The sequence below is a fragment of the Schistocerca gregaria genome, chromosome 8, assembly GCF_023897955.1.
Source record: "Schistocerca gregaria isolate iqSchGreg1 chromosome 8, iqSchGreg1.2, whole genome shotgun sequence".
Taxonomy (NCBI): Eukaryota; Metazoa; Arthropoda; class Insecta; order Orthoptera; family Acrididae; genus Schistocerca; species Schistocerca gregaria.
The window spans coordinates 168086494-168108356 of NC_064927.1; the positions used below are offsets into that span (position 1 = coordinate 168086494).

At 41.9% G+C, this 21863-nt stretch overlaps 1 non-coding gene across 1 annotated transcript; it reads right to left on the bottom strand.

The window, feature by feature from the left end:
* Positions 1-12443: 12443 nt before the first annotated feature.
* Trnal-caa (transfer RNA leucine (anticodon CAA)) lies at positions 12444-12518 on the bottom strand. The gene has a single exon. It is a non-coding gene; the product is annotated as a tRNA-Leu (tRNA).
* Between the last annotated feature and the right edge of the window lie 9345 nt (positions 12519-21863).

Genomic DNA, 21863 nt, shown 5'->3' on the forward strand with positions numbered 1-21863 from the left:
AAATAGGAGTCTTGGCTTCACTGAAGATGTAGGAAATGTATCATACTGGTGTTGAACAGTTGAGAGAGATTTAAAATAGATTCTCAGATTCACAGCTCATGTCGACAGCCGCCACTGCTGCTGCTGACACAAGGTAAACACACACACTCGCACTCCGTTTGTAAGTAAAATTCAAATTGTTTGTATTTTTATCATCCCCCAGGCATGATCATCAACTGTCTTACCATTAAAGAACCTTACTTCGCTTCACAGTTGTGATCACCCTGTATCAATATTTTACCATCCTGCACGTAATTTTGCTAACATTGCTATGTCATGAAGTCATGATTAGAGTAAAAAAAGCGTTAATAGTGAAAATGTAAGATTTTCATTTTTGCTAACATGTATTTACATCTGAACTCATACACTAACTACTTTCTATTAGCAATGATGTTTCCTTTATGGGAATGGTAGTTGAAGCGATTGCATCACTGTATGTACTGCTGCACTCTTCTGAACTCTGCATGCATGAGATGGTATCTTCCTACCTTGCAGACCATAGGTTCAACACCAAATTCATAATACACTCACAGAGCTGGCGACCCTGCCAGGATGGTAAAATAACATGGTAAGGTGGTCAACCATATGTAATTACTAATAAAAAAATCATCTTAAAATTTTTCCTATTAATTGTATCAACCAATGGTAAATATTTTTGGCTACTGACAAGTCAATAGGAAGACAGAGACTTGCAATGCACTGGGAGACGTACACAGCATGCCCATAGTATAGTTGTAACGCCATTGTTAGCTTTAAGTTTTTCTTACAAGTGCACTGGCGGCTAACACAATGTTGATAACTTGGTTCTGTCCCAACTGGTAAGTGACGGTCGTACAGTCTTGTTATCGTGTGAAGGGAACTACGGAAAGTAAGTTTTTGAAGCGAGTAAGATCTTATGTTCGCGTGATTACACGAAGGAGGGCACATCACTGAAAATTGCATAGAGGGGAATCAGAGAGATTAGCAATGTTAGATCGAGACCTCGACCGAATTGAGATTGACACACAGCAAGATAACGTACGAGAACCCCAGGACATAATAGCAGACGACACAATGCCGTGAGAAACAGATGAGGGGAAGCAGCAGAACGTAAATACCGAACAACAAGGTGCCGTAAGCGGAGACCAATATATTGCGGAGGTGCAAGAAGATGAGGAACGTCTTGAATACTTAGAACCCATAGTACATGTAATAAGACCTCCCTCACAATCAAATACAGGCAATACAAGTCGAAATGTATCACAACAAGCTTCACTGCAGTCGCTTGTGGACAGACACGCAGAAGGACGTGCATTGGAAGAAGAGGTAGTGGGACACGTTAATTTATTGGAAATTTTCCTGCAATTAACGTTCACCATAAGAATACAAAACAGAGATAAAGCAACATATACATGAGCAGGATGCAGAAACAACAAAACAACTGTGTGAAATTAAAAAATAAAATATACATATCAAAGAACGTCGCATATAGGAAAAGGCAAAAGAATCCCGAGTTGTGTTCGAAAATTTAATAATAGGTCACACGCAATTAAGAACAGATATTGACAAGGTCCAAGTGGACGTGTAGACATTGTGGAATGACACTCAGATCGAAATAAAAACGTTGCGTGACGACACACAGACCAAAATCAGACTTGATGATATTCACGGTGAAAGCTCTGAGTTCGTAACTACTTCCGAGTCAATAACACTACCAGAAAAGCAACAAGTTTCACAAGGAATGAAAAAAGATTTCAAGCAAATACAAGTCCAACGACAGGTCGAGAAGAAATTACGGGGTAGCCGACCACCCGCGATGCCAGAGGCACGTATCGAAACTCACGAACAGCAGACGGCACCACGAAGACATACTTTTCGGAACAATTCGGACCACATGGTGAAGCGGTTAAGATTAACCAGGCAAGACACAGAGCCATTACGTGACACGAAATTGCATGGGCTCTAAGGATAAAGCGTAAAGCACACCGACATTCACGCAGAGGCGATGGAAGAAAGCAATTGCGTTCCATTACAACGATATCATACAAGACTAGGCGAACGTTACAGAGAACAATATCCAGTGGATTTACCACAACCTGAAAGATTGACACGTGAAATGGTGGGAAACAGAAGTGGCGAGGACTCTCGAATTTCGTACGGTACCATGACGAGGTACGACATCGATCATTTCCTCACTGTAAGGAAGTTTCAGTATTTCCTTGAGGGAAACTCACTGCATCCATGAACCTTCATTTATCAGTCCCGGAATATTTGACATTAACATACAAACTAGACTTTATATGTGCCCATATGTCTGGAAAAGTAGCAGAAGCGATGAAAAACGTTGCAACTACATGTCGGTCATATGAAGATTTCAGAGATAAGTTTCTCTCATGCTACTAGTCGAGTGAAGCGGAAAGTAGAGTGCAGTATGAACTACTACAAAATCTGTACTTTGAGACTTTCGGAGAAAAGAACCCTGTAAAACTTTGCGAAGTAATGGCAAAGAAAAACCAAAGTTTGGATGTGCCATACAGCGATGGAGAGAGAATTGGTTAAATTGTTACCATTAAGCTGCCACTAAAATACCAACAGTCGTAGGTTGGTCATGGAGGCAACGTCGTCGAAGTATTCAAAAGAATTTTGAGGTAATGAGAATTCGTATTCTCGGTAGATGAGGTAAGAAAAAAGAGAAACCAGCGTGAAAACGTGAATGAAAGACCGTGAAATGCGTCAAAGTTCACACGATGAAATGTCAGCTATTACGAACCATGTGATAACTTCACGCATTGAAGTGACAGTAGATTCCAAGAAACAAACGGTTATGGGTATGGAACAAGAAATGGCAACGTTTATCAATCCAAGAACGGCAATAACTATTACAGGAGGAAAATGGTATCGCAATGGGTATTGGAGGACAAACAGGTCGACAAATTACCAGCAAAGAAACCCGTTTCACCAAGTCGAACAAAGACAGGGTTGGTTCAAATGGTGCACATGGCTCTGAGCACTATTGGACTTAACATCTGTGATCATCAGTCCCCTAGAACTTAGAACTACTTAAACCTAACTAACCTAAGGACATCACACACAGTCGTGCCCGAGGCAGGATTAGAACCTGCGACCGTAGCGTCACGCGGTTCCAGGCTGAAGCGCCTAGAACCGCACGGCCACAAAGCCGAAAAAACAGGGGGAACCGAAAGAAGTTGTGGACATAAGGCAACCAACCCCAATACGCGTTCGAAATGACGAGAGAGCGCACAAGTCAAGAACAGAGCACCTACCCACGGAAGCAGAAGCAACGTATTGAGAGAGTATAATCATGAGAGGTGAAAGATGAAGGAACACAGCCGTAGGGACCGAAAAAAGTCAAGACCCGCAAACAGCAGGCTAGACAGGAATTAGTTGGGAGGGTTACACTAAAAACGTACAGCCGGGACAAAATGAAGCAAGCATAACATAAGTCGAGGTAAGAGCTAAAGCAATTAGCATTACTGAGTTATTTTATACTGAAAGTAGGGAGAGGTAATCCAAGAGGATAACGTACCGCCGAGAGAAATAAACATTTTATCACGACAGGTAATAAATGAGGAAATAGGATCTCAGGGGTCAAATATAGGCAGTAAACAACAACATCTTGTTTGGAAGAAATTAATTGGGAGGAAAACGATGAAGAAAACGAACTACCAGTGGCAGCCCCTGTGTGAGAAGAGAATAGGGACGAGTTAATAAGAATTGCAGAGTTATTTGGGCCTAAGACCAGGGAAAACGAACTCATGGAGGATAATGCGCAGTCGATGTAAGCTGGAAATAAATTACAATTGGGCACGTTTCAATGTGTACAATGATGGAAGTTACAGAGACCTAGTAAGGGCATTTAGATGTGACTATTTGGGAGTTTCCACAAAAAAGAAGAGGCAGAGATAGCTGAGGGAAGGCGAAGTTAAATGTGACGAAGAAGTTGTAGAAGTGAGAGAGATAGTGGTCGAGGCATATCTTACAGAAGGTTCGAATTCACAGGGAAATATCCTGAAACGACTCACGTATGATTCAGTAGAGAATGCTTTAATGCAGGGAGATGAGGAAGAACAGAGGAAACCGGTCGAGATTCAACCAGTTGTGAAGGTCATGGTAGCGAAAATCCAAATTAATGTAGTCATAGACAGTGGAAACGACAGAACCGAGATTTCGGAGAACATATAACCCATGCAATGCCAATGAAGAACTATCGATCTTGAAAACGAAGATAATTTAAGTGAAGGGTCCCATCAAAAATCATGCTGCGGATATTAATAAACAAACAATGTTAACTCTCTAGTTTCAAGGTCAAAAGATAGAAGCCAACTTCCTTATCACACCGCTATTAACGGTGGACATTATAATAGGTGAGGAATTTCTGAATCAAAGACAAGCTGTGGTAAACATGGGACTAGGTAGCGTCACTTTTGAGAGCATTGCATTTCTCTTTGAGGCAAGGCAATACAGTGTCAAACATAGGTGGAATAGCAAGAGCCTTCCAGACATAAGGAACGATGTTCCAACACTCAAACAATATGGTATGACAGAAAAACTGGGCATGGAATGAGGTAAGTAAAAATTAAGGACTTCACCATGTAAGTCATCCTAAAAGATATGATGAATAATCACATAGAGGTATCAGTAAATAATATCGGAGAAGCCATCAAGTATGTTTCAGACAGGACGCGGTCAGGAGTCTGACGAAAAAAAGAGACAGAGAATTGAGAAGTACCGTACAATATTATAATAAGCAATTAACTTGATATGTAGCGTTTACGAAGGCGATCTAGTAGCATGACATACACACCACACCATCATATCGCACATAACGAAAGAGTATTATTAGCTTATGATATGAGAAACAAACTGGAACCTGATAAAGAAACTAGAATTGTAACCCCAAGATAGGACGCTGAACAATGTAAAGAATTTCTTGAGTGGCTTAAATCAGGCACCAGGCACAATGTAGATTATCAGAAAAGATTTTTGTACCCGACCTTCTGTAAGAACCATCGTCAACTGCCCACAACAGTGTGGTGGACGACACCTGAAAATGGATGAGCAGCAGAAGATCGACGTTGCGTCCAGGCCTTGCGAAAATTCACTTTCGACCCATACTGTAGTCGGAAGGACTGCATGGAACAAAGAGCTACAAAAAATGAAACAAACCGCCTCTCCCAAAACCCCGGCTTGGCTGAGGCGCAATTTGGCAAAAAATGTCTTGTAGAATCACACTGTCGCCACCAGACTGCGATATTATATTGAACTACAAAGCTGAAGGAAAATCAGTCAATCAGTGCTGAATGACACATCCTAATCAACGACTGAAACACTAACAAATGTAAAACTTCAATGCAACTAGTAGTCAATAATTTCTTATATCCTGTACAGAGATGAGTCAGGATTCAAGTTTGCAGAAAGGAAGATGCTTGGAAGAGCAGAAGATGAAAAATCCCAAAACTGATGATACACTTTTAAAAATACACATCCTATTGTAAACTAATTGCCTGCAAAGTGCTGCAAAAATATTAATACCCTCAGCAATGTCTTGAGAAAAAAATACATGTTTTTATAGTCAATACTCCACAAGACTTCCCCGTAATAGATCTAAATTATTATAACGGCCACACCAAACTATGAAAACATTCTGTTGCAAAATTCGACAAAGACCGATACTGTTTACCAAAATGTTTGCCGACAAGCATCTCGCACAATTCCTTCAACAAACCTCCTCACGCAAGAACATTCGCAGACATCGAGTGAAAATAGCGCTCGAAATTAGGTAAAGATCAATGTCAGATAGTGAAAACCCTGCAAAACAACAAAACAGTGAACATAGGACTTTGACGTATTCACATCGTTTTCATATAATTTACATCTCTCTATAAAACATGTGTAAGTGTCTGCATAAGAACTGTATAACAGTCTTATCATAATCTTTTTTACATGAGCAATGCAGCAGAAACATTTTTGTAAAGAATTGTTTTATGTACTTATAATGTTAATTACAATAATATGTTAAAAAGAAAACTTTTTCATGCATGTAGTGTCTTCCAGATAATATTTTTGTAAAGTCAATTTACTGTCTGTGAGTGTAATATTTCAAATTTTATTCATGAATTATTGTCAATGTAATATTTCTTAAATACAACATCGTTTGTTAGAATAATATACTTTTTGAATAATATGTGTGTATGAACATTATTTGTGACTTTAATACTGTTGAAATAGCAGAAATCGACGACAGAAACTTTTAAAATTTTCACGTGATTAGGATATGCTAAAAAAATAGATTAATATATTTTTTGAATACTATGTGTGCATGAACATTATTTGTAACTATAATACTTTTGAAATTGCATAAATCGACGACTGAAACCCGATTAGGATATGCTAAAGAATTAGTTTGATGCTTACATTAGTTGGTAGAATTATAATTTTCTAAAACAAACAGCAGAATGTAAACACTAAATTTTAGAACTGTACAGAAAGTATTTAAGATTTAAGCTGATTTAAATAGTAAGTGGTTGAGGAAGTAGTTTTAAAAGAACGATGTGAGAGGTTCCTCATCTTCGAAACAAAATGTAAAATACACACAACTCGTTTTAATAAAAAAAGATAAAATATAAAACTTTATAGTCTTCACTTAAGGGAGACAGCTGAACCAATAACAAAGTTAATCATATTAAAAATTAAATAATACAAGCCAATAAAATTAAATGGAATAAGGACTATACCAAGTGGCTGACGAACAGTGGATAAAGTATAATTTTTGACTGACTCAAACAACACCTCCACCATTTGCTGACTTCAGTACAAAACTTATTGCAGAAGGGTGGTGATATGTAAGGTGACCAACAGAATTCCAGAAACAGTTCCAGTTAACTTGGTATGTCACATGACACAATTATGTGAAAATGTACAAATTTTACAGATAGGCAAAATGAAGCATATAAACAAACTGGCATTTCGTGAATATAAACCACTAGCACTCGCTCACACTAGTAATTACTACAAGTAATTTCCCTGATCTGAACTACGAGACGCAATTCTGAGAGAAAGGAGAATTTTGAGATGCCATGCTGTCACACGCAGCTGGAACTCTCAACAAGGGATACATAGTGTACACAATGAGACGCTGCAGCCACTGTGTAGGCCACTGCCAAAATCAGTCCTTGTCCCTTCCTATAACGATGACCCTTTGGAAAGCCTATCAACAGGAACGTGGCCGGAGATCGCAGATAAACGTCCAGAGTAACCCAACTCAAAACATTGGTGACTCACCGCATGCTAGTACGTGAAATTCTGTTGATATTCAGAACTGTGATCGTCTCCGTCTCTTCTAATTCCCGTACATTCAACCATGACCTGTAATTAAACATATTCACGATTGTCAGGCTTAATTGAAGCAGAAACGTGAGATGTCCGATCTCACGAAAAAGACTGATCAGCCACTCTAGAATTATGAATTGTTTGAAACGTGTACTTCTTCTTGATTGCTCTTTACGGACCCCCATTCAAATTTCTGTATTTTCTTTGGGCAGTTTATCATAATTGATATCTCTGGCCCCAATTGTATTTACATTTTGCAGTGAACAAATAGTACGTAGTGGGGCGATCATTCTGTAGTAGAAATAATTCAGAAGCCAAGATGACTTAAATACTGTTTACTATATAACTCGTTTCAACACACTAAAGGTGCCATCATCGGATCTGAATGTAGCATAACATTTATAAACCATTTGGATATAACGATACATGAGGCAGACCAGCAGTTGTTAGTAGAGCAGCGGTCATGTAGCACATAGTTCTATCCTGTGACTTCGGTTTTACACGTCTTATGGAAAAGAATGAACATGAGAGCAATTGTTTTTCATTCTTATGTGACAATGATTTTATATCAGCTGATCTGCCTCATGTATTGTTATATCCAAATGGTTTATAAATGTTAAGCTAAATTCAGATCCGATGATGACACCTTTAGTGCGTTGAAACCAGTTATCTAGTAAACAGTATTTAGGCCATTTGGCTTTTGAATTATTTCTCTATTTAAATTGTTTGGGTTTTTATCGACCCCCAGACATAGTCATCAACCATCTTAACATTAAAGAACCTTATAAGAGTTACGAATTTCGCTTCTCAATTGTGAACACCCAGTATCAATATTTTACCATCCTGCACGTAATTTTATTAACATTGTTATGCCATTATTAGAGTAAAAATAAATCTTCATAACGAAATCCTAAACTTTTCATTTTTGCTAACATATAGTTACGCCTGAACCCATACACTAATTTCTGTTAGTAATAACGTTTTCTGTACAGGGGCTGTCGTGGAACCAACATTGAGACCATTGTCTGATTACATCATTCTCCGTACTGTTGGACTCTTGTGAATTCCACATGTATGAGTCGGTATCTTCCTACCTTGCAGGTCATAGGTTCAACACCAAATTCCTAAAACACTCACAGAGTGTCCTTGCGCGACTGTGGTAGGAAGATATAACAGAACCAGACTCACACATGTTAGACATCTACTCTAATTCTGATTGAAACTGTGTGTAGAAATCATAAAAATGAATGCAGAAAACGTACTTGGAAAAAATTACATACAAGAGGCATGAGATTTATATTTCAGCGTCAGGATAATTAAGAAACCTGTATTTCCCCACTTTCGTAGAAAAACTGTTGCATATTTTATTACCCAAAACGAAGTAAACAAATTTCATAGAAGATGTTCTGTGCCCAATAGTAATAAAAGAACTTCATTAATTTATTGTTAACATAGTAAGAATAACAGCTGAAACAAAAGCAATAAAATTCTGAGCGTTGAGCACTGGCTTTTTTTTTATAGGAAACAAAGTATACACAAACACTGTTTTACTGATAATGCTACAACCCCCTGAGCCGCAGATAGTTAAAATAGGTTTGCGCAAAATGCCATTTGTCCACATTTACAGTCAAACATGCTGATCGTACTCTACTAAAGACATTCTCCAAACGTCTCAGACGCTCAGGTAAATCCTTTGAATAGACGATTATGTCATCGAGATAGACAAGTTTTTGGCCTTAATCATCTCAGTGCCCCATATAGCAATAGCTGAAAAGTGCGTTCTTTAGTCCAAATGGCATGCTTTTGCAATGTAAATGTCCTGCTGGGACGGTAAACGTTGTTTTCGATCTATCTTCAGGCGCCATTTCCAATTGATGGTATCCACTCCAGAGGTCCGTAATTGTAAGGAACCTACACTCACCCAAATTATTCAAAGTTTCCGTGTTGTTTGGAATTGGATAAGCATCCGAAATGATTCGCGCGTTTAGATATCTGTAGGCACAGCAAAATCTTGGTTTCCGTGTCCCGTCCGTCGACATGTTTAGCACGATGACAATGTTGGTACTCCAGGGACTAGCACTCGGTTCTACCATCCTATCCCGTAGTTGTTGTTCAACAAATTCTTCCACCAATGTTTTCAGCTGCTTTGCTGTATGGTATGGCTTGGTGCAATATCCCCTGTTGGTACGTGATGTTGCATCAGCGCGATTGTTGGTAACCTCGTGTTCGCATAAAATAAATCACTAAACCTCAACAATGGTCCTATGCATTATTACCAACTATTATTCCTGCCTCGTTCAGGTGCATTGCATTTCGTTACGACCTTACGTTACCAGTAGGACTAGCAATGTACTTAGTGAATAATGTCCAAATCCGATTACTCTTTGTATGTGTTATCACCATGGTCCCACTAATAATGCCATTCAACATTGAGTCTTGTAACTGCATGCTAGTTATTACGTATCTCGATACATTATTATTTTTATTATTATTATTATTATTATTCTGTCGATGGGATTGAGGAACCTTCACGTCGATTACCGTTAGCCAGAAAGTGTAATTCCAAACCGAACACTTCACAATTAGCGGTGTTGGGATAAATCATGCAGAGCAATATCTGTCTGAGGGGTAATGCGCTTTAGGTGCAACAGATCCGGTTCTAGGCACTTCAGTCCGGAACCGCGCGACTGCTACCGTTGCAGGTTCGAATCCTGCCTCGGGCATGGATGTGTGTGATGTCTTTAGGTTATTTAGGTTTAAGTAGTTCTAAGTTCTAGGGGACTGATGACCTCAGATATTAAGTCCCATAGTGCTCAGAGCCATTTGAACCATTTTTTGCAACGGATCGCAGGACTGACGTCGTGTTTATACTGTATGCATTGTCCGCCAGACAGGGACTAGATGCGAGTAGAGTAACGCTCCCGTGACAAGACCCCAATGTACGTGCGTACACGTATTAAATTTTCTCATTGTAAACCTCTAAACCATAGTGGCAGACATATGGCGTACACAAACGATGAATATGTGGATATGCTTCTGGTCCTCGGTGCGTCTGAAAACCGGCCTGGTGTTGCTGCTCGTGAATATGCTGCTAGACATCCTCGTCTACGCCATCCAGATAAAAATGTGTTTCGTCGTCTCGAGTCAGGTTCTCTCCGTCCACCATCGTCTGACAGAGGTCGTCCACGGACTCGCCGTACTCCAGCTACTGAGGAAGCTCTTCTGGAGGTCATACACCAAGAACCTCAGCGAAGTATGCGTAGCTTTGCAAGGCAACTGCGTGTCTCGTAAGGCACGGTCATTAACGTGCTGCACGAGCGTGGACTGCACCCCTATCATTATGCTTTCACGCAACACCTGCATCCTGCAGATCGCCATCAGCGGACAAAGTTCTGTGAACGGTTCCAACAACAACAACAGGAAGCCAACAATGGCACCATAATAATGTCATATCTAGCAGCATTCACTTGTGAGGGTGTCTTCAATATGCACATTGCACACCATTGGTGTGAGGTTAACCCGCACGTCACCCGCGACTGTGGATATCAAGTTCGCTTTGGCATCAACATCTGGGCAGGAATATTGGGCGACAGCTCTTTGGGCCTCTACACATTGCCTGATCGGTTGACTGCACGAAGGTATCATGCATTCCTCTCAAACTATCCGGCTGATGCGCTGGAAGATGTTCCACTACATGATCGGCAGAGGATATGGTTCCAACATGATGGTGGACCTCCAGGCACTGGAATTAATGTGCGACACTATTTGGACAAAACATTTGCAGGGAAATGGCTTGGACGTGGAGATCCAGTTCTATGGCCACCGCGTTCACGTGACGTAAATTCCTGGATTTCTTTCTGTGAGGACACCTGAACAAGCACATGTATTCTACTCCTCAGACGAATGTGAAAGAATTGGTAGCAACTGTTCATGACCCTCTAGTTACTGTGGACAAAGCTTTGCTGTCAAGGGTCCAATTTTGTATGACCGGCGGGTTGCGCATTGTTGGATGTAAACAGAGGTCGCTTTGAACATCTGTTGTTATGATGACAAGAAAATCTGTTGTGAAGGTCATGCGGTCATTAATATGGACATTTGTACTGTTTCCAGAATGAGATTTTCACTCTGCAGCGGAGTGTGCGCTGATATGAAACTTCCTGGCAGATTAAAACTGTGTGCCCGACCGAGACTCGAACTCGAGACCTTTGCCTTTCGCGGGCAAGTGCTCTACCAACTGAGCTACCGAAGCACGACTCACGTCCGGTACTCACAGCTTTACTTCTGCCAGTATCCGTCTCCTACCTTCCAAACTTTACAGAAGCTCTTCTGCGAAACTTGCAGAACTAGCACTCCTGAAAGAAAGGATATTGCGGAGACATGGCTTAGCCACAGCCTGGGGGATGTTTCCAGAATGAGATTTTCACTCTGCAGCGGAGTGTGCGCTGATATGAAACTTCCTGGCAGATTAAAACTGTGTGCCCGACCGAGACTCGAACTCGGGACCTTTGCCTTTCGCGGGCAAGTGCTCTACCAACTGAGCTACCGAAGCACGACTCACGTCCGGTACTCACAGCTTTACTTCTGCCAGTATCCGTCTCCTACCTTCCAAACTTTACAGAAGCTCTTCTGCGAAACTTGCAGAACTAGCACTCCTGAAAGAAAGGATATTGCGGAGACATGGCTTAGCCACAGCCTGGGGGATGTTTCCAGAATGAGATTTTCACTCTGCAGCGGAGTGTGCGCTGATATGAAACTTCCTGGCAGATTAAAACTGTGTGCCCGACCGAGACTCGAACTCGGGACCTTTGCCTTTCGCGGGCAAGTGCTCTACCAACTGAGCTACCGAAGCACGACTCACGTCCGGTACTCACAGCTTTACTTCTGCCAGTATCCGTCTCCTACCTTCCAAACTTTACAGAAGCTCTTCTGCGAAACTTGCAGAACTAGCACTCCTGAAAGAAAGGATATTGCGGAGACATGGCTTAGCCACAGCCTGGGGGATGTTTCCAGAATGAGATTTTCACTCTGCAGCGGAGTGTGCGCTGATATGAAACTTCCTGGCAGATTAAAACTGTGTGCCCGACCGAGACTCGAACTCGGGACCTTTGCCTTTTGCGGGCAAGTGCTCTACCAACTGAGCTACCGAAGCACGACTCACGTCCGGTACTCACAGCTTTACTTCTGCCAGTATCCGTCTCCTACCTTCCAAACTTTACAGAAGCTCTTCTGCGAAACTTGCAGAACTAGCACTCCTGAAAGAAAGGATATTGCGGAGACATGGCTTAGCCACAGCCTGGGGGATGTTTCCAGAATGAGATTTTCACTCTGCAGCGGAGTGTGCGCTGATATGAAACTTCCTGGCAGATTAAAACTGTGTGCCCGACCGAGACTCTCGGGACCTTTGCCTTTCGCGGGCAAGTGCTCTACCAACTGAGCTACCGAAGCACGACTCACGTCCGGTACTCACAGCTGCAAGTTTCGCAGAAGAGCTTCTGTAAAGTTTGGAAGGTAGGAGACGGATACTGGCAGAAGTAAAGCTGTGAGTACCGGACGTGAGTCGTGCTTCGGTAGCTCAGTTGGTAGAGCACTTGCCCGCGAAAGGCAAAGGTCCCGAGTTCGAGTCTCGGTCGGGCACACAGTTTTAATCTGCCAGGAAGTTTCATTTGTACTGTTACTGGTTGCTAATGTGCGACATCTTAGGGCTCATATTACATGTAGGCCTAGTATAAATGACAAGTACTGTGCTATCATCTATGAGCCGTGATAAAAATTGCTGTTTTGAAGAGCGTGCCGCATCGCGTAGTGTCAAGCAGTCGCCCTACGTTTCTGGATGTGGCACCGCTGTGGCAATCGCAGCTTTGGTGTCTCTTTCTGGTGAGAAACGGGAAAGGTTGCCTGTTCACGTGCATTTAAGGGGCGCTATGAGTTCGCCATTCGGTTAGTCTGTGTCAGTCTCTCGTCCCTAGCTTGCTAGTCTGTCTCTCGTCCGCATTTGTTAGGCAGTTAGTGTCTCTGTGTCGTTCGGAGTGCTAGTATGTCTGTCGTTCGGATCAACCTTTAAAGCCATCAAATGACAATCTTTCCACTCCGACAGCAAGAGAACTCAGCTAGTGGTCGGGGCTTAGTTCCTGCATCTGCGCATTAAGCCGCCAGTCTGCTCGAGTTTGTTCAGGCAATGGTCATTGGCGGTTGGATCGGTCGGTTGGACGGTCGCGCACTGAGACACAAGATGACTTGTCCGTCTTGAGCGTGGGCGCTTGTGAGTTCGCTACGTGAGTCCAGTGGGCCGCGGCGTATAGCGAGGGGTAATGACTTCGTGGACGACACGAGACCAACAGGAGTCAACCCACGACATAAGTCTGGCCGGTGCGAGCTGCGACGCCGTTAGACGGGAGATCAGCGCGTCTTCCTGCATCTGTTGAAGCAGCTGGCAGCGGACGGTTCGGGAGAGCGATTTGGGGGTGCTGCGCCAGGTCTTCTCGAGAAATCGTAGTTTATTAGAAGTGATTGGTGATATGTTGTGTGATTTACTCTTGTTAAATTCGACTTGTTTTCTTTGTAAGGGATTTTCTCTTCCTCGTGATGACTGGGTGTTGTGTGCTGTCTTTCGGTTAGTTAGGTTTAAGTAGTTCTAAGTTCTAGGGGACTGATAACCATAGATGTTAAGTCCCTTGGTGCTCAGAGCCATTTTTTTTTCTTGGTAAGTTCACCAGCCGTTCTGCTTTGGAGTCATCCCATCATTCTTTGCCGTTTGCCCACCCGCGGGCAGGTGGTTGTTTACAAAATGGGTGGTCCGTTTTTCCCTTGTGGAGAAGGGGCGGGTTAGAGCAACCTGCGGTTGGGGTTGTTCGGTAATCTCCCTATCAACCTACCGTACGTTAGTAGCTGCGTTTGTCATGTTTGTCGGATTTGGTGTGTTAACGAATTTATTGCTTGGAGTGTAAAGGCCTAATACCTGAAATATGTTTTGGTCTTTGGAAATTTTGATATTATTGCCTATGTTCTTGAGAGGCGGTATCTGTGTACTGTAGAGCATCTTAACTACTGTTTGGCCAACCTTGTAGAATTTTATATAAGATTGCACTTCACGGGCTTTTATTTAAATGATCATTTTAGTATATAAAGTTGCCACCCTTTCATCGTAAGACTTTCTTAGAAGTTACGGTCGCAGGTTCGAATCCTGCCTCTGGCATGGATGTGTGTGATGTCCTTAGGTTAGTTAGGTTTAAGTAGTTCTAAGTTCTAGGGGACTGATGACCACAGATGTTAAGTCCCTAGTGCTCAGAGCCATTTTTGAACTGATCCCAGACACCAACTTTAGAACTGATAGCGCAGTTGCTTTACATAAAACACTGAACACTCCGTCCGTCTGGAGCTCCATCATGCATAAAACCAACCATTTCTTCTTTCTCTTAACCATCTGCTTTTACATCACAACACTTTTATGTCTACTGTTATACATCGATAACTGTTGCCAAACTCATCAGCATGTGTGCATCTGGAGAAATATTGTGCACTTGAATGGGTACCATGAGCAAGAATGGTGCAAAAGAGCAGTTAGAGATTCAGTGAACTCTATCCCTTCACAAGACGCAGAATGTTGCTGTCTACTACTGGTCACCTGCAGATTAAATCCGTGACACCGCTGCAGGGAGGGTTGGTCAAAGAAAATGCCAGGAGATCTTTCAATCTCTAACTTTATCCTAAGAATGCGAGAATGCTCTGTTACCTTCATAGGGAGAGATCGTAAACTATGCACTATGCTCGAAATGTTCGAAGTATGTAGACTTGTGTCTGGTATATTTCGGTGTATATGTTCGAGAATTAACAATGAATGGATGTGCTGCACAGTCATCTATCTACATTCGCACTCAAGTATATGGTAAAGGAGGAGCAGTTTAGTGGTGTTACAGAAATTGGGAAGCACGTTGCCGTGTAATTAGTCAGTGTTGATATTATGGTAAAATTGCTAAAATAAATCTTACTATCAGTTGTGAAACTTGTTATTACAAAACATCGAAAGCATCCTTTCCATCCTATCTGTCCACTGGTATGCTGTTGATTACCACATAATGATTGACTGACATTGCTTGTTTGAGATGAAGAAAGAGTCTTGGTGGAGGGGCAACACATTTCTGAGATGGATAGCAGCGAAAGAGTGATTGCATACATGACTACAATACGATCGAAATGGAACACCAAGCCAACAGCTATCCTGTCACTGTGGAAGATGAGTTTAAATGTAGAGGCCTTCAATCACTTTCTGACAGCTGTTTGGAAACGACATACAATGCCACAAAACTCTTCCAGTTTCCAGATGTCTTTTCTTTGAAATCAACCAGTGAGTGGGCCGGCCGCGGTGGTCTCGCGGGTCTAGGCGCGCAGTCCGGAACCGCAAGACTGCTACGGTCGCAGGTTCGAAACCTGCCTTGAGCATGGATGTGTGTGATGTCCTTAGGGTAGTTAGGATTAAGTAGTTCCAAGTTCTAGAGGACTGATGACCACAGCTGTTAAGTCCCCTAGTGCTCAGAGCCATTTGAACCATCCAGTGAGTGTGTTGTGCGAGCATCAGCAACAAAATAATTAACACCGTGCGATGTCTAGTTTTCTTTGAGAGCCAATAGTTTGAAACATATTACTGTTAGTTTAGAACCTGCCACAGACCTCCAAGTCATGGTGAGGAAAACAAAATGCATAGTTCTGTACAAAGCTGTGTCATATGCTACTTAGGTGTGTTACAGCATGAAAAAAAATGTTTCAAACAACGAAACAGGGAGCCTCTCTTACGACTACAGTACAGGCGATGACACTTTACACTTTTCTGTGCAGTACCTGTGTATTTAATGGAGATTGGCGCATATGCTCGATGCCAACATGCGTACGGTATTTGTTTTCGACATATATATATATATATATATATATATATATATATATATATATATATATATATATATATATCGATTTCTCTGTCACGTGAAGTTAGCGGAGCTTTTGTAGTTCATAGTTTTTTATTCTCAGTTGTGTGGTACATGATAGAATGTTTGGGTGACAGACATGGATGCACCATGAGACACGTAGATTTCCTTTGGACGGCAGTACCTGTATGTAGTTTGGAGATGCACCGCAATGCAGTAGCAAAATAGTCGTCATTCTTTCAGATACTGTACTGTCTTTTATACCGCCTCGTGTTGTAGGGAGAAAGCTTCGTCTGGTGCTGGCCTTACACATCGTAAGCTATTGATGGATCTATGACAACATGTTCCACCAAATGGTCGAAACACGGTCCTGTTGCACTAACTCAGCACACTCTGTTTCTACAAGTATTGCAGAAGGTGGTAGGTATAGTGCTCTCCAACTTCTGCTCAGTTCTGACTTCAATTGGAGCGATAACATGCACAAATCTGCAGAAACAGGAACAGTTACATGCATAGGACCTGTTAAAAAAAAAAAAAAAAAAAAAAAAAAAAAAAAAAAAACACGTTGGAGTTTTACTTTAGCAGATAGGTTCGAAAAAGATGACTTATTTCGAGATATAATAGTACCACGAACATGATTCACTAGTGTCTGTAATCATTAAAAGACATCACCATAGGATCCAATGCAGCTATGTGGTTGTGGTTGAATAGAGGCATGATTTCCGTCAACAGCATTTCTTCCGGAAACCGTAACACTATAGATTTGAAAAGTCAGTGTATTTTGAACATTTTGAACATTTCAATCTAACATTGCACTTCTTAAAGTGATTCATCTCATAGCACGTCCCCCACTGTACGCAATCATTCTCAATGAACCATCATCTACAACCCAGTGGATATATCGCAGAAGCTGTGACATGGCATTGAGATAGAACTTGTTACAAATTCTGCAGAAATATCCAGCAGCGACGTGAGGGAGTTGCAAATACTGGCTTCATACCATGTTCCCTAGGAGAATCACTTTCTAAATCTGGTGATATTATTAAAAGCCTACATCGCCGGTAACATGAACCAACTGTCGGTCTATCAGTACACACCAGCGATCACCGTCTGTATTCGATATTGCGGCATTTGTGTGGAAAACCACTTCATTCAGAAGCAATAGCATACCTCGATTTTTAAAGCTTGTATAGTTTTTAACGTTGATATCGTTAGCAATGTTTGTGTGTGCCTGTAGAGCCAAGACTACGTGTGATAGTAACTTAGCCACTCCGAACGTATTTTTTACGACTCGTGGCATAAAGGACGATTATGTCTCTCTGTTTCACTGCGATCACGGGGGCCCGTTCAGTATGTGTATGTTCCGAAATGTAAAAAAATGGCTTTGAAGTGTCATAAGGGAAGGTATGAATTTGATGTGGGAAACTGTGATACCCGTAAGGTGAATGAAAGTCTTTTTTCTGTGGAAAATAATGTCCAGTAATAGGAATGGTACAGATATTTATATTTCCAGAGACACAGCCGTCAGGAGGTTTTTTTTTTTTCAATACTTCACTCATTGTCAAATGTAATCAGATTAAGGCTAAAATCGTAGTATTTAATTGTAATTACAGTGATAAATTATATGTTGCCAGTTTCCTAGGGATATTCTAGCTGGGGTGAAGGGCGAGCGGCAGCAGTGGCCTGTCACTAGAACGATTGACTTTCCGGCTTATGGTGGGATCCATCCGAATAGAGAGGCTAGCTGGTGTACAGGAATGTAGCTGACCTAATGGTGGCGCTCTCTATACGACTGAATAGCGAACTAAGTATCTGATGGGCAGCCTTCGTGATAGCATGTGTTCTTCATGGAAATTTGGTTGTGTGTTTGCGCTGAACCTTTATTTGGTTGAGCGAACATTTATTGTGGTGTGTCTCATGTGCATTTAGATGGGAAAGACGAATGGAAGACATGTTCGCTGGTGCTCTAGACATGAAAAACACAATCGTTGACTTAGTGAAGCAGAAGGATGATTAGGAGTCTATTATATCATTGACATTACAAGTGTAACTATGACTTTCGTCAATTTTTTCGACTTTTCATGTAAAGACCTACACAGACGATATAGGTTTCTAGTTACTCAGTGGTTTGCAGCTTTTTCCACCCCACTAAAGTTTCGCGTTTCTAGAAAAATAATTTCCACTCTATATCTTCGGAATTGTACTCTGCAAGCAATTTGCAGCTAACCGCTTTGTGGCTCATATCGAGATCTATCTTGTAAATTCTATGATATTCTGACAAATCAAGTGAAAATGCCTGTGTTCTTCTAAGAGTATGGAGGTGGCTGTAGAAAGCATGGCAGTAAGGAAGTAGGTCACAGCCAGATACAGTAACGCCATTGTGCGGCCTTTACACAACTGTTGGGGAGTGACCGCGATCCGCTGAGGGTGCTCTGATCACATATAAGGCAACTGTGTGTGGAGGAGCAGTTGACGTATGACATTTGGTCACTCTGGATGACAAATCGATCTTTCTAGAAATATCTAGTGCTGTGAGGACTAGTTGGATATGCCTGTCTTTTTAGTATATGTAGGAAGACTGGTGGTAAATAGCTATATGCAGAATGCAGAAGTGATGATTTTGTATGGTGCAGGATACGAATTGTGTTTACTACAACATCAATATGGTATGTGGTATATAGCCCAGTTGGAGATCGATTTCACACTGAAGAAAAATTCAAGTTTTCCTCGATAGTGACAGAGCAGTGTAACTGAGGAGTGTCTTTCCGTATTTCATGATATGGATACCTCTTTCGAGGGATTAACTGTCAATGCAATATGGCGATCTGTACAAAATAGTTTTGCTATTGAAAGAATTGTATCCAGAAGAAATGCCGGACAGTGTTCCCACACCGGCAGCAGCAGCTGTTTTGCGAGTTTCACACCGAAAAATTCAAGCTTTCCTCGAGAACAGCAGAGCACTGTAACTGAGGAAGTCTTTTATGCTGTGTAGACCACTTTTTTGGAGTGGTTAACTGTGGGTGCACTATGACTGCTGCATCTTTTTTTTTTTTTCTTTTAGATCTGTACAAAATAGTTTTTCCTCTGAAAGTCGCTGTTGCAGAAAGTGGAGGGCAGTGCTTCCACACTGACCACAATAACAGTTTGGCAAGAAAATTCAGTAAGAGCCAATCAGAATGCTCCATTCACAAGACATCCTTTGTGCAGGGTATAGGAGCCTCTTCAGACTGATTCGAACAAGATTCGAGGAAGGTATCCACGGAAACTTCTGAGAATAACGTGATGCCTTCTTTCTTCGAGTGTTCAGAGACATGTCCAAGCAGACCATTCACCTCTGGTGGGATGCTGTCCCTTATCCACCATTGTGGCTTTAGAGTATTTCCAGAGTGGCAGCTGTAGGACATCGAAAATTCACCGAAAATTCCAGTCAGTTTTTTCGACTGTTGGACAGTGCTTTGAATTGTTCTGATTTTCCCATCTGTGCTTAGACAGCAGTGTCAGTTTCGAGAAAAATTCCTGGCGCCACCAGCAGCGGAAAATATAAAACTAAGCCTACTACTGCTTCAGAAGAGTGATGAACGCCACTGCAGCTTCAGGAGTCAGAAATTTTTGTCTCTCTCTTTCAGTGCCTTCAAACAAGCAAAATGGTTGAAATGGCTCTGAGCACTATGGGACTTAACATCAGAGTTCATCAGTCCCGTAGAACTTAGAACTACTTAAACCTAACTAACGTAAGGACATCACTCACATCCATGCCTGAGGCAGGATTCGAACCTGCGACAGTAGCAGTCGCGCGGTTCCGGACTGAAGCGCCTAGACCTTCTCGGTCACCCCGGCCGGCTTCAAACAAGCAAATAAGACTCTAAAACAGGTGAGCGTCCAGTTTAGAGTTACAGGAATATTTATTTCAACTTACAAATCATCCTTTCGGCACGCAAAATCAGATATTGCTGCAGATATAGGTTTCGGGACCTGTTTCCACAAAAGTGTGTGAAGTGTCTCAGGGAGGTTTCGCAAGTGTGCAGTGATCTCTTTTCAGAGTTCATGTTCGAGTGTGGCTGTATATATCACCAAACTGATGCTATCTTTTTGGAAAGTGTATTTACAGATGTATTTAGTTGGGTTCTGTAACTCCTGAAGCAGCTCGTTCTCAAAGAAAAGGGTATTTCCCACAAAAGCTTGTGAACTGCCTGTGGGACGGTTTAACAACTGTGTCGCGATCTTCTTCTGTTGGAGTCCGTGTTCATGTGTGGCGGTGGTGACATTCCTCGGAATAAAACGTGTAATTGTATAATATTCTCGCGTCATCTGCTAAACTCTCTCCCTCTCTCACTTTTTGCAGTGGTACATTTAGTCCCTGCGATATCTTCAAGTTATGTATGTAACAATATTCTGCAACACCAGATGTAATAACACCTGGAGCAATTCGTGTTGAACGACAAAGAGTATAAGTACACTGGGGATGAGGAGGAGGAAAGTGGTGGGTATTTCCAATGTGACAGCAAGTGTTAGCGGTAGCCGTGTGACCGTGCTGTGAGCCGGCATGCTCCCTGGCCATGGTGTAAGCTGGCGCATTGCCTATTTTAAAGCAAAGTGCGGGGACTCTGCGGTAAACATCTTGCCTCTTGCACTTCAGAAGACTGACTGACTGGACTTTTATCGAATATCCACATCTACAGCATATGCATTTATCAGTATGAGTTGCAAAGTGTAACTTAGCTGTTATTCATTATTTAATGAAGTGTATTCATTTTCACCAAATATCATTGCTATCAACACAGTCCTCAGATACTGTAATATACACCTTCCTCTCCAGCATAGACATCTCGTCCACTGAACACTGTACACAATTACATCTGTTCTACCAGTCCAGCAACTACATGCAGATTGAGTCCTTTTCCCACATTTTTCCCCAGACCACCATCTTGGATTATGTTGGAGGAGGGGAGAGGGGGAAGGACGACAGTGCCCTCTGGTGGTAGTGTTACATACTAGATCTGTTGGATTCCAGACCTCAATGTGAACATATTGGATAGAGCTACTGTCTATGACAACTGAAATTGTTTAAATAAAGAATGCATACAAAATACTTATGTCCATCCTATCCATCAGCCCTTTTCTTGCCACTTTACCGGTTGGGGAGGGGAGGGGAGTAATGCATGTAAAATAAAGATCTACGACCATCTGATCCAGCAGCTCAGCACAGAGTCCCTTCCCTGCCAAGTTCCAGTTGAGGGAGGCGATGAGAGGAGGGTGGTGAGTTGAGGTGGGAGGAGAGGGGGGAGCGAGAGGAGGGGTGGGTTAGTGGAGGTAGCCTAATTGACCTACTTTCCCAGCAATATCTGAACTTCCCACTGAGACATCACTGCAATGTTGCCACATTTATAGCTGCTATCTTGGATCCGCCATCTTGATAACTGTGGCAACAATGCAGAGTGGGGTGGCACTCTCTTTGTCTCACTACTGACATTCTGAAAGCTGTAGATCAATGTAGACAGGTAGATGCAGTTTCTCTTGGTTTCCATAAAACATTTAACACAATACCACACCAACAATGATTAATGAAATTAGTATTAAATA